We start from the raw sequence: 16,557 nt of genomic DNA on the forward strand, positions 1-16,557 counted from the left end.
TCTGATAAAAATAGTGCCAACTATGAGTAATAGAGTGTCCCTCAAAACAGTGGCTTGGACTAAACAGGGCTGAATTAATTTTCTCATTCAACAATAAATTCAGGATCAGGCAGACCGTGGCTTGTGGGTTAGCTCCCATAACATACTCAGGGACCTAGCCTCCAGCTCTGTTTCTGTTTCAGTGGCCTAAAGGTCACTTCAGAGTCAGAGTCACGAGATGGTGGTGGACCTCTGGGCTTCTCTTAAAGTCCAGGCAGAGTCGACGGAAAATATAAGAGGAAAATATGACGTACCTATTGACTCCAACCCTTCTAAATAAATTGTGGAAATAAATCATGGCTCATGTTCATTTCTAGATATACTCCAGAAATTGCTTTTCCACAGTACCCTTTTCTTTCCACCTAGGTCTTCAAATAGAGGAGTTTGAGCTTCTACACTTTTAAACTTGTTTTTCATATTTTCTCCCTCTTAATCCTTCTAAAAGACATACTTTCGGCATTCCTCTATTTTCCAATTTACGGATTCTCTCATTTTCTGTGTTGAGCCTCCTATTTTACTCAGTTTTTAAAATTAAAAATAAATTTTTCAATAAGATTGTATTTTTGATGTCTAGGCTTTCTAATTGGTTTTCCCCTGCATGTTTTCCTTGATTACGTCTTCCTTTATGGATAGTGTTCCTTGATATCTTTGAATATATTAAATATTTTTATTATAAGTACCTTTTAGACTTTTTATAACTTTACATGGTTCCATAGGGCTAAATTCTCCCATTTTTTTTTTTTAATTTGTAGGCTGTTATTTGTGCTGTTGTATATTTTGTAATTCTTGTATTCTAGGTCATTTTCAAGGGTATTATCTTCAGTGGACATTCTTTTCCCTGCATAGCCTGAGGTGTGGAGTTGTGTCTTTTGGGAAATTTGGGTTTGTCTATGATTGGACCTGCAGAGTTCACTGGCTATGAATCAATTTGGGGGACCCTGAGTTTGGTTTCTGTATTCCTCGGGTTGTTCTATTTGAATTCTGTACTCCCTGGTATGTATCTATGGGGCTCTCATCTCTCATAAGTTGCTGTTTTCATCATGGCTTGGAATAGGCAGCAAACTACTGGCTAATGGGTTGAGATAGTCCACTGTCACTTTACAGAAGTGGCAATTCTTTACTGTATGTTGACTGTCTTCTGCTACTTTGGGGTTTGTGCCTTATATTCTTGTATCTAGAGGTGCTGTGCTGTCTAGTAAGCTAGCCTGTATAGCTGAGTTCTGCTCCAGATTCTCCAGTTTAGAACATAAGCTCAAGATTCTGGGTTTCTTCTTCATTTCTGTCCCCTGCATCATTTCCTTCTGTCTTTGGAGCTCAGAAAAACACTTGTCAAATAATGCATATGTGTCATCTAATATTTCCATGTATTTGGAGCATAGAGGATGGTATTGATGTGCTTCAGAAACCATCTGCCTTGAAATCAGAGCCTACCGTCTACAGGCAAAGAGTGCTAAGTTGGGGAGATTGAGAAACACTGCTTAGGGCTGGTCGCTTAGATTGAAACATGTTGGAATGCCATTCTGTTAAACATCCGACTCTTAATCTCAGCTCAGGTCTTGCTCTCAGGGTCATGGGTTCAAGCTCCATGTTGGACTCCATACTGGGGGTAGAGACTAAGTAAATAAGAAACTTGTAGCTTGGGGGTTTCCCTGCTGTTCTGTGTGTCATGCACTTGCCTGAACGTTGAACTGAAGAGAAAGAGATGGATGGTCATATTCGTTTAGTGGAGCCAAGTCAGGAAGGGGAGTCTGCTGGGCTGCCAGCAATATCCCTACTTCTGTTTCCAGTTTCCCATACGGCCATTCTATACTTTTTGTCCTTGATTCTCTAAGTGTCCATTATCCTGTGTGTGTGTGTGTGTGTGTGTGTGTGTGTGTATGTGCACGTGTGTACAAACTTGTAGAGGTAGTTTTCTTCTCCTTGTATTTGGTGAGAATGCAACCCAGGCATTCTCACCAAAATGTGGAATTCAAGTTCAGATCCACCAAAAGCCTAATTCAGATTTTGTGATTGCTGCTGAGAGTAAATTGGTTGGCTTGACCAATGATAAGAGGCTAACCTGGTTCCTTTCAAAAAACACATTTGAAAGAACATTTCAATAAGGCATAAAGCAAGGACCTCCCAGATACATTCTCTGTGCCATCACAGAGGGCCTGGTTGAATAGGTTTGGAAATGGACAGTGCTTCATTGTGCCTTGGTTGTTGTCTAGGCCTAAGCTACTGAGTTAACCTTTCAAATTCTCAGATTTGTATTCTGTGAATAGTTGGACTGTTTTGAAGGTTAAAAACATCAATGTGGTTGACCAGGATAAGGCAGACTTCACATAAATGTCCCCTCATCTTGTACTCATCCTATTATAAGCAGGTGCCTGAGGAAGAAAGAACCAGTGTTGCCAAGGTATGAAACTCTCTTCGAGGAAAGATCTGGTGTCAAATTTGGGCAGGTGGCCAAGGGGGCATGTGTGTACTTGGAGGAATGTCCATGTCCAATCTTCAGCTGTTCTTGGAAGAGCTCGTCATGGCTTGATTTTTAGAAGCTGAAGCCTGCTCTGTCTGATTAGTATCAGGAGTAGTAAATTGATACTGCATGTTTTTCTCCTTTGAGTTCCAAGGCCTTATGAGGGAGGCAGGCAAGTTCATACGAAGAAGTTCATTAGGTTTCTGTTGATCGTGCTTCTGCATTTCCCTGGATCGTCCTATGGCTTCACTAGTTGGTGTTCAGAGTCCACAAGCCAAGGACAGACATCACCATATAGATGTGATTTATGCATGGGCAGAATGAATGAGCGCTTGTCCTGGTCCTCCAGGGAAGCACTTGGCAATTTATACACATTCTGCCTATTTTTCCAATTATTCATTTTCAAAAGTCCCACTTTTTTTCAGAGAAGGACTGAGAATGACTATAAGTTAGGAGCAGGGAGAGAGGAGCTGAATTTACCTGCCGTGTGCTTACTCCAGATGAGACTGGAATCAATCATCTCTCTCCAGATAATGAAATGTGGGGCCACATCACTTCTGAGATCCAGGAACTATGCCTCCATGTTCAAGAAGGGTCTGTGTCGCTGTGTGTTCAGCATCATGGTCAAGAGCTCGCATCTTCCCTAGTAAGATCTGATTTAACTGTGTGTATGTGCAGGGGTGTGTGTGTGTGTGTGCGCGCACACACGTGCGCATATCATTGAGGAGAGGATGAATAAAGCCTCCCTTGGAAGTACCGGCCCAGACGGTGTGTTCCCCGGCTTATTTCCCCAGTTTCCCACCCAGGTCATCTCCCTCGCCCACGTTCACCCCATCCACTCCACACAGGGGCCAGCGCCATCTTGGTACAGGGTGCCTGTCACCGCGTCTTCCTTTCAGTTGCTTTTCAGCTCTCAGTACAAGTAGAGGCTTTCAGTCCTGGAGTAGGGCCCCGCACAACCAGTGCCGTCTACTCTCCTTTCTCCTGTGCTTACAGAAAAACATGTTCATAGGACAAACACAGTTTGGTTGGGTGGCGATCCCAGGAAACACCTGCAGGAGGATGGGGATGTGAGTCAGAGAACTGGGTGTCAACAGGTAGCTTACCACCCAGGCTGCAACGGGGTCATAATCCATCCAGGTTACCCCGCATGGGGTGAGGGAGCTGCAGCGCAGATGCGCCCCGGCCCAGTAAGGGCTGGCTGCACGCGATCCCTTCTGGCCTGGTGTCCACATGGTAATGCGTGGTTAATGAAAATATTGTATTCTTCACCATGTCCCTTTTACCCAAGTCCATCCCTAATGTTGCTGAAACAGTTGAGCTCACCATGTACACCTGAGCTGATTCATTCATTCATTTGTTCATCCATTTATTTGATACAAAGTGTAAGTTGCTTAGCTTTACTACATACACTGTGGAGATTCGTGGGGATGCCATCTTAAATATGGCACATGATTTTAGTCCTCAGTTGAGCCTAAAGGTTCCTGATGGGCAGCTGAACCAGTATTACAGAGACTAGAAAACAGGGTATTATGTTACATTGTGCCAATTCCCATGATGGGGTGGGGGAGAGGAGAACAGAGTGATACAGGAACATCTAAGACAGAGATGTAACCCAACTTCAGGAGCCAGTGAAGGCTTTCTAGTAGAAATTATATTTGAGCCTTGACTTAATGAGAGATGGGAAGTACCTTCTGATATAGAGAATGTCACTTGGCAAAGGACCGTCTGTCTGTCTTGTGACAAACAGTAAATAAGACTTCACACACATATGCAATCTTTCTTAAGATGGGTGACTTGAGCAGGTGGTACTTTTGTCTGTGCTGCATCTGAATGCCACGTGTCTCTTCCTCTGAGACTTGAGCATCCATGAACTTTGAACACCATTGCCTTGTTCCTCACATTGTGCTGGTGATATTGTTCAAGACATCTGTCTTTAAGAGACTTGTTGGGGTGCCTGGGTGGCTCAGTGAGATAAGCCTCTGCCTTTGACTCAGGTCATCATTTCAGGGTCCTGGGATCGAGTCCCACATTGGGCTCTCTGCTTAGCAGGGAGCCTGCTTCCCCCCCTCTCTCTGCCTACTTGTGATCTCTCTCTCTGTCAAATAAATAAATAAAATCTTAAAAAAAAAAAAAAAAAGAGCGAGAGAGAGACTTCTTGAGAAAAGCATGGCTGCTCACATTACGTGGAGCCAGAGAATGTCTCCCTAGAAGGTTCTACATTATGGGGTCAAGAGTAAACTCTCCTTAGAGAAGAAAAATTGTGGAGAGTTTTCCTTGTTCCTTCTTTCCTAATGTTTCTGAGAGCTGTGTCTTCCTCTCCCCCTGTCTGCCCAGGGTATCACTGTTTGCAATTAGAAATCCCATACCCCAAGACTTACAGTAATACAACTAATGCTTATTTTTAAGAATATTCTGATCCTCATCCCTCTACATACCTGTCACCTTTCATGTACCCATTAAAGGATTCTACAAATTCCATCCAAAATACTACTTCCTAATCTCGCAGTGTGTGTGTGTGTGTGTGTGTGTGTGTGTGTGTGTGTGTGGAGAGTGGCATGGACATGAACTTCCAAATCAAAGATTTAAGATTTTGTTATACTGGGACTCATCAAGACAAGGCATTGCCTTTGTGAGCCCCAGTCTCCACATCTGTTAAAGGAATGGACACTCTTTCTCCCAGAGAAGGTGTCGGGACTTTAGAAGTAACGAGGCCCCAGTGCTGGTGTTTGGAAATCACTCAAATATTATTGAATGCCAAGTCAAATGCGGTGAGGGAACAAACAGCTAATTTAGAAATTTCAAAACTGAAAATAGTTTTCAGTTTTATCGAGATACACTTCATATTTAAAAGTCGCACATATTTAATATACACATTTTGAAGAGTTTGGACACATGCATACACCCATGATGTCATCACCACAATCAAGGCAATAAACATATCCGTCAGCTCCCAAAGACTTGTTTTCCTTCCTCCCTTCCTTCCTGGCTTGTCTTCTTCCTCTCTCCCTCTGTCCTTCAGCTCTCATTCCTTCCTTCCTTCTTTCCTTCCTTCCTTCCTTCCTCTTTCTTTCTCTTTTTCTCTCTCTTTCCTTCCTTCCCCTCCTCCTCCTCCTCTGTCTCTCTCTCTTTCTCTCTTTTTATTTCTCTCCTTTCTTTCCTTCTTCCTTCTTTCCTTCCTGGTGGTAAAAACACTTAATGTGAGATCTACCCCCCTTGCAAGTTTTTAAGTGCACAGCACTGGGTCCCTAACTACAGGCGCAGTGCTCTACACCAGATCTCTGGAACTCGCTTCTCTGGTACAACCGTGACTTTCTGTGCCTTCAACAACAAGCTCTACTTCCCCTCCTTTGCGTCTTCTGGCAACCCCCAGAAACAGGGAATCAACACTTTTTCATGATAGAATGTTTATTTAAAGTGAAATTTAAAAGGAGCACAAGAAGGTTGACTCGAGATGATGAGGCACTTGGATTCTTATGGGAACAGATGATAAATTCAGTCATCCTGGGACTCAGCTCCCTGGGACAGAATCTCGGCTTCTCCAGGGAATATTTGGGCTGGAGAAGACACTTGCCTCTTCTCGGTTCTACTAACTCCTGAGAGACTGAGATCATGCGTGCATCAGACTCACAACTAATGAAAACATTTCAGGCCTTGACACCAAAAATTGTGAGTGCTGAACTTTGGTCATCCATATGGAACGAACCTAAAAGCAGATTGGCGGGTGAACTGTTCAATCCTTCTGTTTTTGCAATTCCTAAATCAAATGTGCAAATGCAAAGATGGGTCAACTTCATATATTTAATAAAGAACCCCCAAATTTATGTTGTATGTTTTACTATCCTCACTTTATTCTAACATGAAAACCCACCTACGGGGCTTGCTCTCTGGAAAGACCCACCAGCTCCCTTCAAGAGTAAACCTCTGCTTTGTCTTCATTGACAAGCTGGATCCTCCAGAAGACACTGAGAACCTTGAGAACCAAAACCTTGGGAGGCTCATTTGGTGCCTGGAATAACACCTGGTGTGGATTGGAGGGCCAGTGGACAAGAAATGGAATAATACTGAGCCTCTGGATCTATAGTTGAACTTTCCAGGTGTTTCTGATCTTTCCCAGGGAGAAGAAAGACATCACAGGCGATATGTCTCCACCTCATCCATTGCATGGAGTCTATTGTCCTTGTGCCTCCCTCTGTGCCAAATAATTATTGCAACAGGCCAAGAGAAAGACAGCCCAGAAGAAGTCTCAGCTCTCTGGGTCCAGGGAAGGCTTCTCTGTGTTCTGTCGCATGACTTGAGGGCTGGAAATCACTCCTGAAGCTTACATTGGTTTGAATCATGCTTTGCAGTGGAAATATTTCTGTTGGAGCAGTAACACAGTGTGCAGCGTGGGTCAGGGCACTTAGGAACTCTGGCCTGGATTGTAGCATCAGTAGAACAAAGGGTGGAGAGATCAGGGGATGTCAAATTTTTGTCTTTTATTTTATTATTATTATCATTATTATTATTGGTGAGGAATAGGTAGGCTTGTTTAAACGACAACAACCATGAGAGTCTAGCCCTGGGACCACAAAAGGGCAGGACTCTGCTCCTTGAAACACAGGACGTGCAGGTGGGGCATGTCTTGGGCACTGTTGCTCAATGGCCCAGCCCCCTACTTGGTTGCACTGCCACCATACTTACCCTTGGGATCCCTGAGGGCCTCCGTGAAACCCTGATGGTTCAGAGCAGGACAGTTTGAGAGAACCAAAACTAAACAATGGATTAAGTTACTTCTAAGTCTCCTTCCAAGTCTAATATTTCATAAACCTCTGGGTTAAATCAAAGGCTGGTACTCCTCTATTAGAGAGGGCTCCTCTGGGAGAAGTTCCTGGCTGTCCGGGCAGTGAATGTTGGAGGCAAACATGACACGTGGGAGGCAGAGCCTGTTAACCCCACCACTGCTCAGCCACTGGAGAGCTGTAAGGACATCAAAGGCCAGTGCACTGGGTTATCAGCACAACTAAGGTGAGAGCTGAAAACCCCCTTAGACCTAGAAGAATTGCTGGCATGTAGTCCGTACCTACTAATGGGCATTGAATGGGTGAATAAAGGATGCATTTTTTACCTCAGCCTTAACATTGGCTTTGTCTCTGAGCCTTGATTTTCTTACCTGTGGAATGGGGATGATAATGTCTTCTTTCTGGCATTGCTTAGGAGAATTTAATGTTATGTCACCTCTAAAATTCCCAGCTCATAGTAGGCTACCAATAAACAGAGCAATTATCATCTGTTAAGCAGGAATAGAGGTTCCGGCACACTGTTTGGTTCTCATGGAGTGAGTCGTGGGGTCTGAGAGGGTGGGAGAGCAGCCCAGGGCCCAGCCCACTCTGAGCCGACAAAGGACCCTGCGAATGAGCAGAGCAGGCAGTTGGGAAGGGGAGGGAGGTGTCTGGCAGTCGAGATGAGCAGCCTGGACCAGGTCTCCCTGCCCACAACCACCACTTTACGACACTCAGTGCGTGGTTTGGGATGTTCCATGTGCATTTTCCAATAAATCCTCACAGTGATTCTGAAAGTATTTATTAACCCCAGCCTTTCCGATGAGAATCTGTCTTCAGAGAACACTGCAGTGTATGTAGGGAAGGGGGCAGACCGTCCTCACAGTTGATTTGGGGCATTTGTCTTGGTGCCAGCGCTGCATTTCAGGTGGGTTTCCCCCGCCACCCTGAGTTGCTGGAACAAGCGAGATTAGCTGTATCCTTCTTCCCGGGGAACGGGGCGCCGGGAGATGCTGGCATCCCCATCAGTGGCACCCTCTCCCCACTGGGACCCCTCGGCCATCTCTGTTATATGGCAGGTGTCCACTTGTTTCTGCTCGAGGAGTCTATTGTGATGAGAGCATTAATTTTTGCATGGGCACATGTCCATGTCATTTGTAAGTAATAACACGCCACGGAAACAGGTGATGGCACTCCCTTCCGGTGTGTACCCTCCACAGGTGAGAGATTTGATGTCACGATGCTCATAAACCATGCCACACAGTCCCACGGCCATGGCCGGGTCATGGCAAACAAGGGTTGTTCGTGTCCTTATTATTAGTGGCCCTTTAAAGCGAGGAACACAGTCCCATCCTGTTACTCACCTAATCCACAAAGAATGTCACAGAGTGGAGACCAGATCCTCTGTGTGGAGAGAGGGAAACTGAGTCTTTGAGGAAGGATGGGAAGTCACCTGCCCAGAGTGCAGAATCTGGCACAAAGGTGAAGCCAGAATTTGGACCCAACAAGTAAGAAGAGTATCTGCCTGCTGACCTAAGTCCTTATACCCAGAAGTCCCACTTCTCACTGGACCAAAATCTTGAGGGACACATCTGTTCTCTTTGAGATGCTCCTTTCGCTTAATGAACGAGGCCTAAGGAACAAGATATAGGAGAAAAGACTGTGATTTCATTTATATACACGGTGTAGAAATAGGCACATTTAAATTATATGATTAACACAACAGTTTTCTTTAAGACACACACAAAAAAACCCTTGATTTAAGGGGCCCCATGCGTCCTGAAGTTATTTTGTTTCCTCCAAAAACCAAGGTCACAGCATTCAGGGGACGTTTATATTGATCATTTTTAGTCCTAAAATAAAGAAATCTGTATTGTGGGAGGTAGTTTTCACTGGATAAGCCAAGACAGAATGCGGGGGAATCTGACTAATGATGTTTATTTCCCTTATGTTCCAAGCATTAAATATCAGTAGCGTTCCTTAGATCCAAACATTAGTTACCATTTTATTGTGCATCTATTATGTGCCAGGTTCTTCTCACAGCACATTTTTCTACATTGTTTCTAGTAAATTTAACACCTAGGAAGAGGAAAGGTGTGATATGCGCTATCACTTAATTTTTGTTTTATTGATTTTTCTATGAAAATATTTGTAATATCCTTTGTTTTCTTCTACAATTTGGTTTGGGGCCCCAGGAAGATTGAAGCCACTGAGTACAGTTTCCAAGTCCCACGCCTTCCAACCTGAGGACATGGGGCGGAAAGAACAAGCACACGCATCAGGGACTCCTTCCAAGAGCTACAAAGCAGACCGAGGTACCTGGCCGAAATCAAGCCCATCCATTTCCCAGCCATGGGGCTTTGTGAACGTTCCCTGACTTCTGCACACATCAGCTTCCTCATCCCTCAAATAGCTTCCCGCTATAATGTGATATACATGCTTTGGAAAAACTTTGCCTTCTGCAAAATCACACACTAAAAATAACAGGGTTTATGGCAGGAATAGCCTGAAGAGCTAACAACTCAAAAGGTATGCACGTTTGCAACCAGACCCCTAAAAATAGATGAGTATCAGTGTTGATGTCCTTTACAAAAGGCGTGCTAAATTCTAATAGGGAAAAACATGCCATCAAAAAGCCCATAACTCTTTACCTATAAGAGAAGGTAGAAGTTCCTGGTGGAAGAGGGAGTTGAGAATAAGATGGAGGGCAAAATGTGTCCGGTCTGGGGGACCACAAACAAGCACTCTCAAGAAAGGGCAGGTAGAGAAACTGAGCCACCAGAAAGAAGAGTGGGGAGAACAGATCTCGAGGACGCAGGCCCGTTTCCTTTGCCAGCTTGCTGGGATCCACTTAGTGGTGTGAAATGTAATACACAGGAGGGAAAAAATCTCATATGAACCAGACCCCCATTCTGCATTACGCAGACGCGTTTCCCTATTTACTTATAGGATGGAAGCAAGTTCCTGCTGCAGGAATATGCTTGACAGCAGAGCAGACTGCCATATAGTCCCACGAGGTGGTTTTGTGCTGAAAGGTAGGCATTGGGCAGGGTTTCACAGTGCCTGACACTTAGTAGGGCCTTCACACTCGGGCATCGTCAGCTCTGGGACACATGGCTGTAGTTTTGCAAGAATGAGTCCTCTGACTTCTAGCTCAGTTATTTTCCCTGGTGCAGGGATCCTCCTCCTTTTTTTTTTTTTTTTTTTTTTTTTTGACTATTAATCTGTGCAGAGGGGGCAGAGAAAGTAACATCCGCCAACCTCAGGGAAGCTTGTGTAAGCTGATACTCTTGCGGAGGGTCGGCCTGTCTGGAGAGACTGAACTGAGGGAGGGAGCCTGCCAGGAAATGCGAACACAGACTTTCTAACGTAAAATCTCCTTCAAATAGCATCTTCTGGAAAAGTAAATGTAGGTCCTGTTGATTGATTCTGTGGTATTTGGCAAGATTGTAAATAGAACCTCTGTTAGACATGACCAGGGGGTGAAAGCAACATAAATAAGATAGTAACCTAATTAAAGAATATCTTTTCTATCTTGATCTACCTTGTGAGGTCTGGCACGTAAGTGCAAAAAAACCACCAAAATAGTTGTCTGCAAGCGTGAAGGGTTGAGCGCTGGGACCCAGGCTCCAGGGGAGGCTTTAGCAGGGAAAGCTGCAGCCCTCAGCGGTGACGGAGAGAGCTGGAGGCCTCTGACATCCTATCATGGGATGATCAGGTCAACACAGGCCTCCTTCAGCCTCAAGAAAGTAAACTCAGGCGCACCTATGTTACATCCAGCCATCTCACTTGTGTTAGAACTTCTAGAACTTGCTGAAGGCTAACTGCACAGTGGCAGAGAGGTACAGGATGTCAGTGTACTTTGCGTGAATAAGGAACCCGGACAGAGGAATCTGCTCACATCGGAAGGCCACATTGCCAGAAGTGAGGGTGCTGTTCCTGGAGGCCGTTACCAGAAAGGGGGTGACCACTCTGCTGGGTCCTGTTTCCCACTAAGACTCACATCTGTGGTATGTTCTCAAACCGTGGAAGTACCATCATGGGAAGATCAGACAAAAGAAAAACCGGTGCGCACAGTGTCCGCGCTACCCACAGATGGTCTTTAAGGACAGTCCGGTAAGCTGGGTGTCGCATTAGTTCACTAGGGCTGCCCCTGGTAAAGCACCCAGATGGGGCAGCTTAGAGAACAGGAATTCCTCTTCCTCAGAGTCCTAGAGGCTGGAGGTCTGACATCAAGGTGTCAGCAGGGTTGGTTTCTCCCGAGGCCTCTCTCCTTGGCTTGTAGATGGCAGCCTCCTTCCTGTGTGCTCATAGGGTGTCCTTTTGTGTGTGCCTGAGTCCTAATCTCTTCTTAGAAGCACACCTGCCATCTGCATTAACATTTTTTAAAAACAGTTCAACAATATCTTTATTTTTATTTACTTTTTTTTGGTAATATTATTTTATTTTTTTCAGTGTTCTAAGATTCATTGTTTATGCACCCCACCCAGTGCTCCGTGCAATCCCTGTTCTCCTTAATACCCACCACCAGGCTCATCCAATTCCCCCCTCCCTCCCCTCCAAAACCCTCAGTTTGTTTCTCAGAATCCACAGTCTTTCATGCTTCGTCTCGCCCTCTGATTTCCCCCAACTCACTTCTCCTCTCCATCTCCCCAATGTCCTCCGTGTTATTCCTTATGCTCCACAAGTAAGTGAAACCATATTTCACTCGTTAACATTTTTTTTAACACGTTTTAAAGAAGTTATATTTATTTATTTGAAAGACAGAGATAGAGACCACAAGCAGCTGGAGAGGCAGAGGGAGAAGCAGGCCTCCTGCAGAGCAGGGAGCTGGATGTAGGGCTTCATCCCAGGACCCTGGGATCATGACCTGAGCCCAAGGCAGACGCTTAACTGACTGCACCACCCAGGCTCCCCCTGTCCGTACTGAATTAGAGTCTGCCCTAATGGCCTCATTTTCATCCAGTAACCTCTTGAAAGGTCCTGTCTCCAGGACCTTACATTCTGAGGTTCTGGGGTTTAGGACTTTAACTTAGAAATGTTTGAGGAGGATACAATTCCGTTCACACGTGTCGTCATCACTTCCATTCTGACGATGAGGAAACCTGCAGGAAGGCTCAGAGACTCGCCTGGAGGAGCACAGTGAGCCAGTGCAGAGCCTCAGGGCACACCGCGATCTGGCCAAAGCCCGAACTCCCAGCAGCAATCTCCAAACTGTCGCCCTGTCTGAGTAAGGCAGCATCGGAGAGGCCACCCAGACTTGTGTCCTGGAGGGGAAGCTGAGATGGGCCCCACAGAAGACCTGAGGGCAGGAAGGAGAGGCTCCCTAGAGCTGGGAGCCAGCAGGGGCTGCACGAAGTAAGACTAGGACACAGGACGTGCATAATCCAGGCGTGTCTGTGGACTCCTCTTACCTTTTCAGACCAGCTGGTGCACGGTGCAAGCGTGTGTCAGATTTCCTTCAACGTCCTGAGTGGAGACAGACGTAAATGAACCCTGCACCTCGTGTATGCCCATGAGAGAAAGCTGCTTCCTCGCTGCAAAGACAAGGGATACTGTGAATGGAGAGTGAGAAGCGAGCCGGTTTCCTTCTCCACATCAGAGATCCTACACTAATACCAACAATGGGAGGCCGGCCCACGGCTAATTGTTCTGGGAGAAGAAACGGTGATCATCGCACGTGTGTGCAGGCACACCAGAGACATAATAAACACAGTCTAAAACATCCCCCGCTCTGGTACGGGGCTGATTTGCAATTGTGAATCCATTAGGAGCGTGCATGAATACTAAGGGAGGGACAAAGCTGAGCTGTGAATTTGCCAAGGAAACTGATGTGCTTTTCTGCAACAGAAGAAACGCGGACCCTGTGGAAAATTATTTTCTTCCTTTGCAATGAGGTCTGTCTCTCACTTCCAATAATTTTTAATAATCTCCTGGTCAGTGGTATATTTTTTAAGTGTGAATAATATAACTCTTATGTTTACGTTAAACATGAATCATGAGACAAAAAAGTGCTTCAGGAATGCCTGGGTGGCTCAGCCTGCTAAGCTTCAGACTCTTGGTTTCTGCTCAGATCGTGATCTCAGGGTCCTGGGACGGAGTCCTGTGTCAGGCTCCACACTCCCTGAGGAGTCCGCTTGTCTCTCTCCCTCTGCCTCTGTTCCTCCTCCAGCCATGCTCTCTCTCTCTCTCTTTCTCTCTGAAATGAATAAATAAAATCTTTTAAAACAATGTTTCATTACTACAAATGTCCCCCCCCCCCCGCCCCAAATAAGGCTACAAACTAATGAATTCCTGCACAGAGGGCAGTTCAATAGAACTACTGTCCTTGGAGAGATGGGGACACATTGTTTAGCCCTACACGTAGGGGCTGGCGAACTACAGCCTGTGTGCCAAGCCCAGACTGCTGCTTGTATAAATAAAGTTTTATTGGAATACAGCTCTAGTCATTCAGTTATAGATTGTCTATAGCAGCTTTCAAATTGCAACAGTAGAACTGAGTCTACCCACCACAGACACGTATAGCTTTGGAGGTATAAAATATTTGCTAACTTTCCCTGAACAGAGAAAGTTAGCTAACTCCTGTCCTAGAGCCACATGCGGGGAAGACTCCTTCCCCACTATAGACAGCTCTTTCTATAGGAACGTGAGAGGAGACTCTCTTGAATCTGGTTCTGGTTCAGGATGGCTTAGGCCAGTGAGAAATAATGTTAGTGACTGCCAAGGTTAGTTCCAGATATATTTTACTCAATTGTCAACAGTGGTTTCTAACTCAGAAAAACCAGGGGACCACCGTAAAAAGAAGCAATTAGCATATAATGAGTTTACCCATGCTGTTGGGAATGGGTGCCTGCCCTCACTCCATTCAATCCCAGACTCACCCCTCACGCTGGCCTACTTGGCTGATCCTCCCGGAGGGCTCACCTGTCCACCTCCTGCCCTGTGGGCTGGCTTCTGCCTGGGTGTGGCTATCAGGGACGCAAGCAAGAGAACTAGAGGCAGGAAGAGGGAGGAAACCAGGCTCTTCGTCCTCCTTCCCCTGTCCATCTCTCTGCTGTGGCTATGTGTCTGCCAGCATTCTTATTTACTATCAAAAATGTTGAACATTTTCCAACACTTTACCTAAGAAATAACAAAGCCGAGAATAAAATTGTGTTATGGTGGTTTCCGAGGGCTCCATTCTTTGCTACACGTGGATTTCTTCCAGAGAATGTGACCTCAGGCTGCATCCCACCCCTCACTGAGAGCTCCCTAACCACGGCAAGGTGGAAAGAGTCCTTTCGTTCTATCACCATGGGGTGAAGGGAGAGAGCACACTGGGGCAGCGTACGGGTTGAGGCAAGGAGGGAGATAAATGTGCTCAAGAGAAACTTTTGGAACAAAGCCAGGATGATAAATTCACCCTAAGTGTGAGTATTATTATATATATTGCTCTTCCTATCGCTTTCCTGCCAGGATTACCTTAAATGAATGGGTAGCATTGGGGGAAATGTGGTTTTGCCCCAATGGGGCATCAGGCAATGTCTGGAGACATTTCTGGCTGTCATACTTAGGTGGGACAAGGCTATTGGTATCTTGGATGGAGGCCAAGGAAGCCACTAAATCATCACGAATGCACAGGACAACCCCAGAACAAAGGACGCCACACATTTGGGTCCCCAAAGTCCATAGCACTGAGATTGAGGAGCCTTCAAAATAAGTACGCTCACCTGCAAACATACAGACATTGCAGCCCAGTGAGATGAATTCAGTGAGGCCCCCTTGAAGATCCTAGGGAAATATATCCCCCGTGGAAGATGCGTTTCCTCCCCAGTTGACATTGCCTACCAGACCCTCCTCCTCATACACATGTAAATTATTTTAATCCACGCTTTTTCAGGAACTTCATGTGGTTAACCGCATTTCACTGTGATTTCAATACCAGTTTACCTAGGAAAATGTATTCCAGATACATCAAAAGAAGGTGAATAAGAAATATCATGTGTATCTTTTTTATTTTTAAAGGCGGATTGCAATGTATTCGAAATAGGTATAATACTTTAGACTTTTCTTTTTTGGTCAAATCATGTTTGATTTGGTTAATCTCAGTTGAACAGGAGTTTAACACTAAGTCTTTTAAGTGAGATCATTCCTATATTAATGAGATCCAGACTGATTCAAGTTAAAAAAAAAATGATTAAAAAACCAAAATGTCCCTTTGCTGTTATTCAAATGAATGGAAGGAAAGAGGTGGTATTTTTGAAGCTCGCTTGCTCTCTCCTTTTTTTTTTTTTTCCCAGCCTAATTGACTTGGATCTGGTTCATCTTGAGTAGGTTATGTTTTCTTATTATAACAGCCTTTCCCCAGCAAAATCATTCCCCTCACTAATGAGCTCCATCCTCCTATGATAGGGAGAGAGTTTTAAAAACACCCACTGTTCTCTCCCGTTCATTTGAATAGCACCAAAGGGACAGCTTTTCCCATCATTTCTATCAGAGAGATGGGGCTGGATCTCATTAATAAAGAGATGATTTTACTCCAAAGAGCCCTCGGCATTGAGCCCTAACCTAGATTAGAACTTTGTCAAACACGGAGCCTCTGCCATTGAAACTACCCCCTGAAATGTGCCCCCACTAAGTGTCCCAGTGGCTGGGGTTTCACTGAGGGAGGGAGCGGTCAGCGAGGGGTCGTCTGTGGCCTGAATTCCCAAGCCTGCTGATCTTCTACTCTGAGGTACTCTGCAGGGATGTTTTCACCTTTAAACAGCCACATACTTCCTTCCTAGTGGTCATGCCAGACTTGACCTTTGCGATGGAAGCGTCTCACCAATCAGCCGGGTCAGGACGAGCCACAGGATCAGGGACTCCAGCGAAAGCTTTTGTCCAGCTCTGCCCCGATACCTACTCTTGCTCCCAATACCTTGCATTCAGGTTCCCTCATCTCAATTTCTATTTCTTCATATTCTGACTCACTTCCGACTCCTTCTCTGACCAGCTGACCCTTGCCCCTGATTATTTTCCTTCCAGAAATGAGCTTCAACTTAGACAAACGACCCAAGACTTCATGGCCTTAGAGAGCTTTCCTGCTGTGGATTAGACTTCTGGACTGCCAAAGCACTTCCCCGCCAACACAACCACCCACATCCTTCTGATGCTCTGATACCCAAGGGAGGAAGTAGAGTCTAGTGGATGGGCTTGGGGGCTCCCCACTTAGGATCCAAGTCTTACCACTTATGACCTTGGGTAAGTGCCTTATGTTGGGAGAAACTCCTTTATGAGTTTCTTGTGCTTCTGCCCATTATACGGGTGACATACTGAGTG

Source organism: Mustela nivalis (genome assembly GCF_964662115.1).
Source record: "Mustela nivalis genome assembly, chromosome: 6".
Taxonomy (NCBI): Eukaryota; Metazoa; Chordata; class Mammalia; order Carnivora; family Mustelidae; genus Mustela; species Mustela nivalis.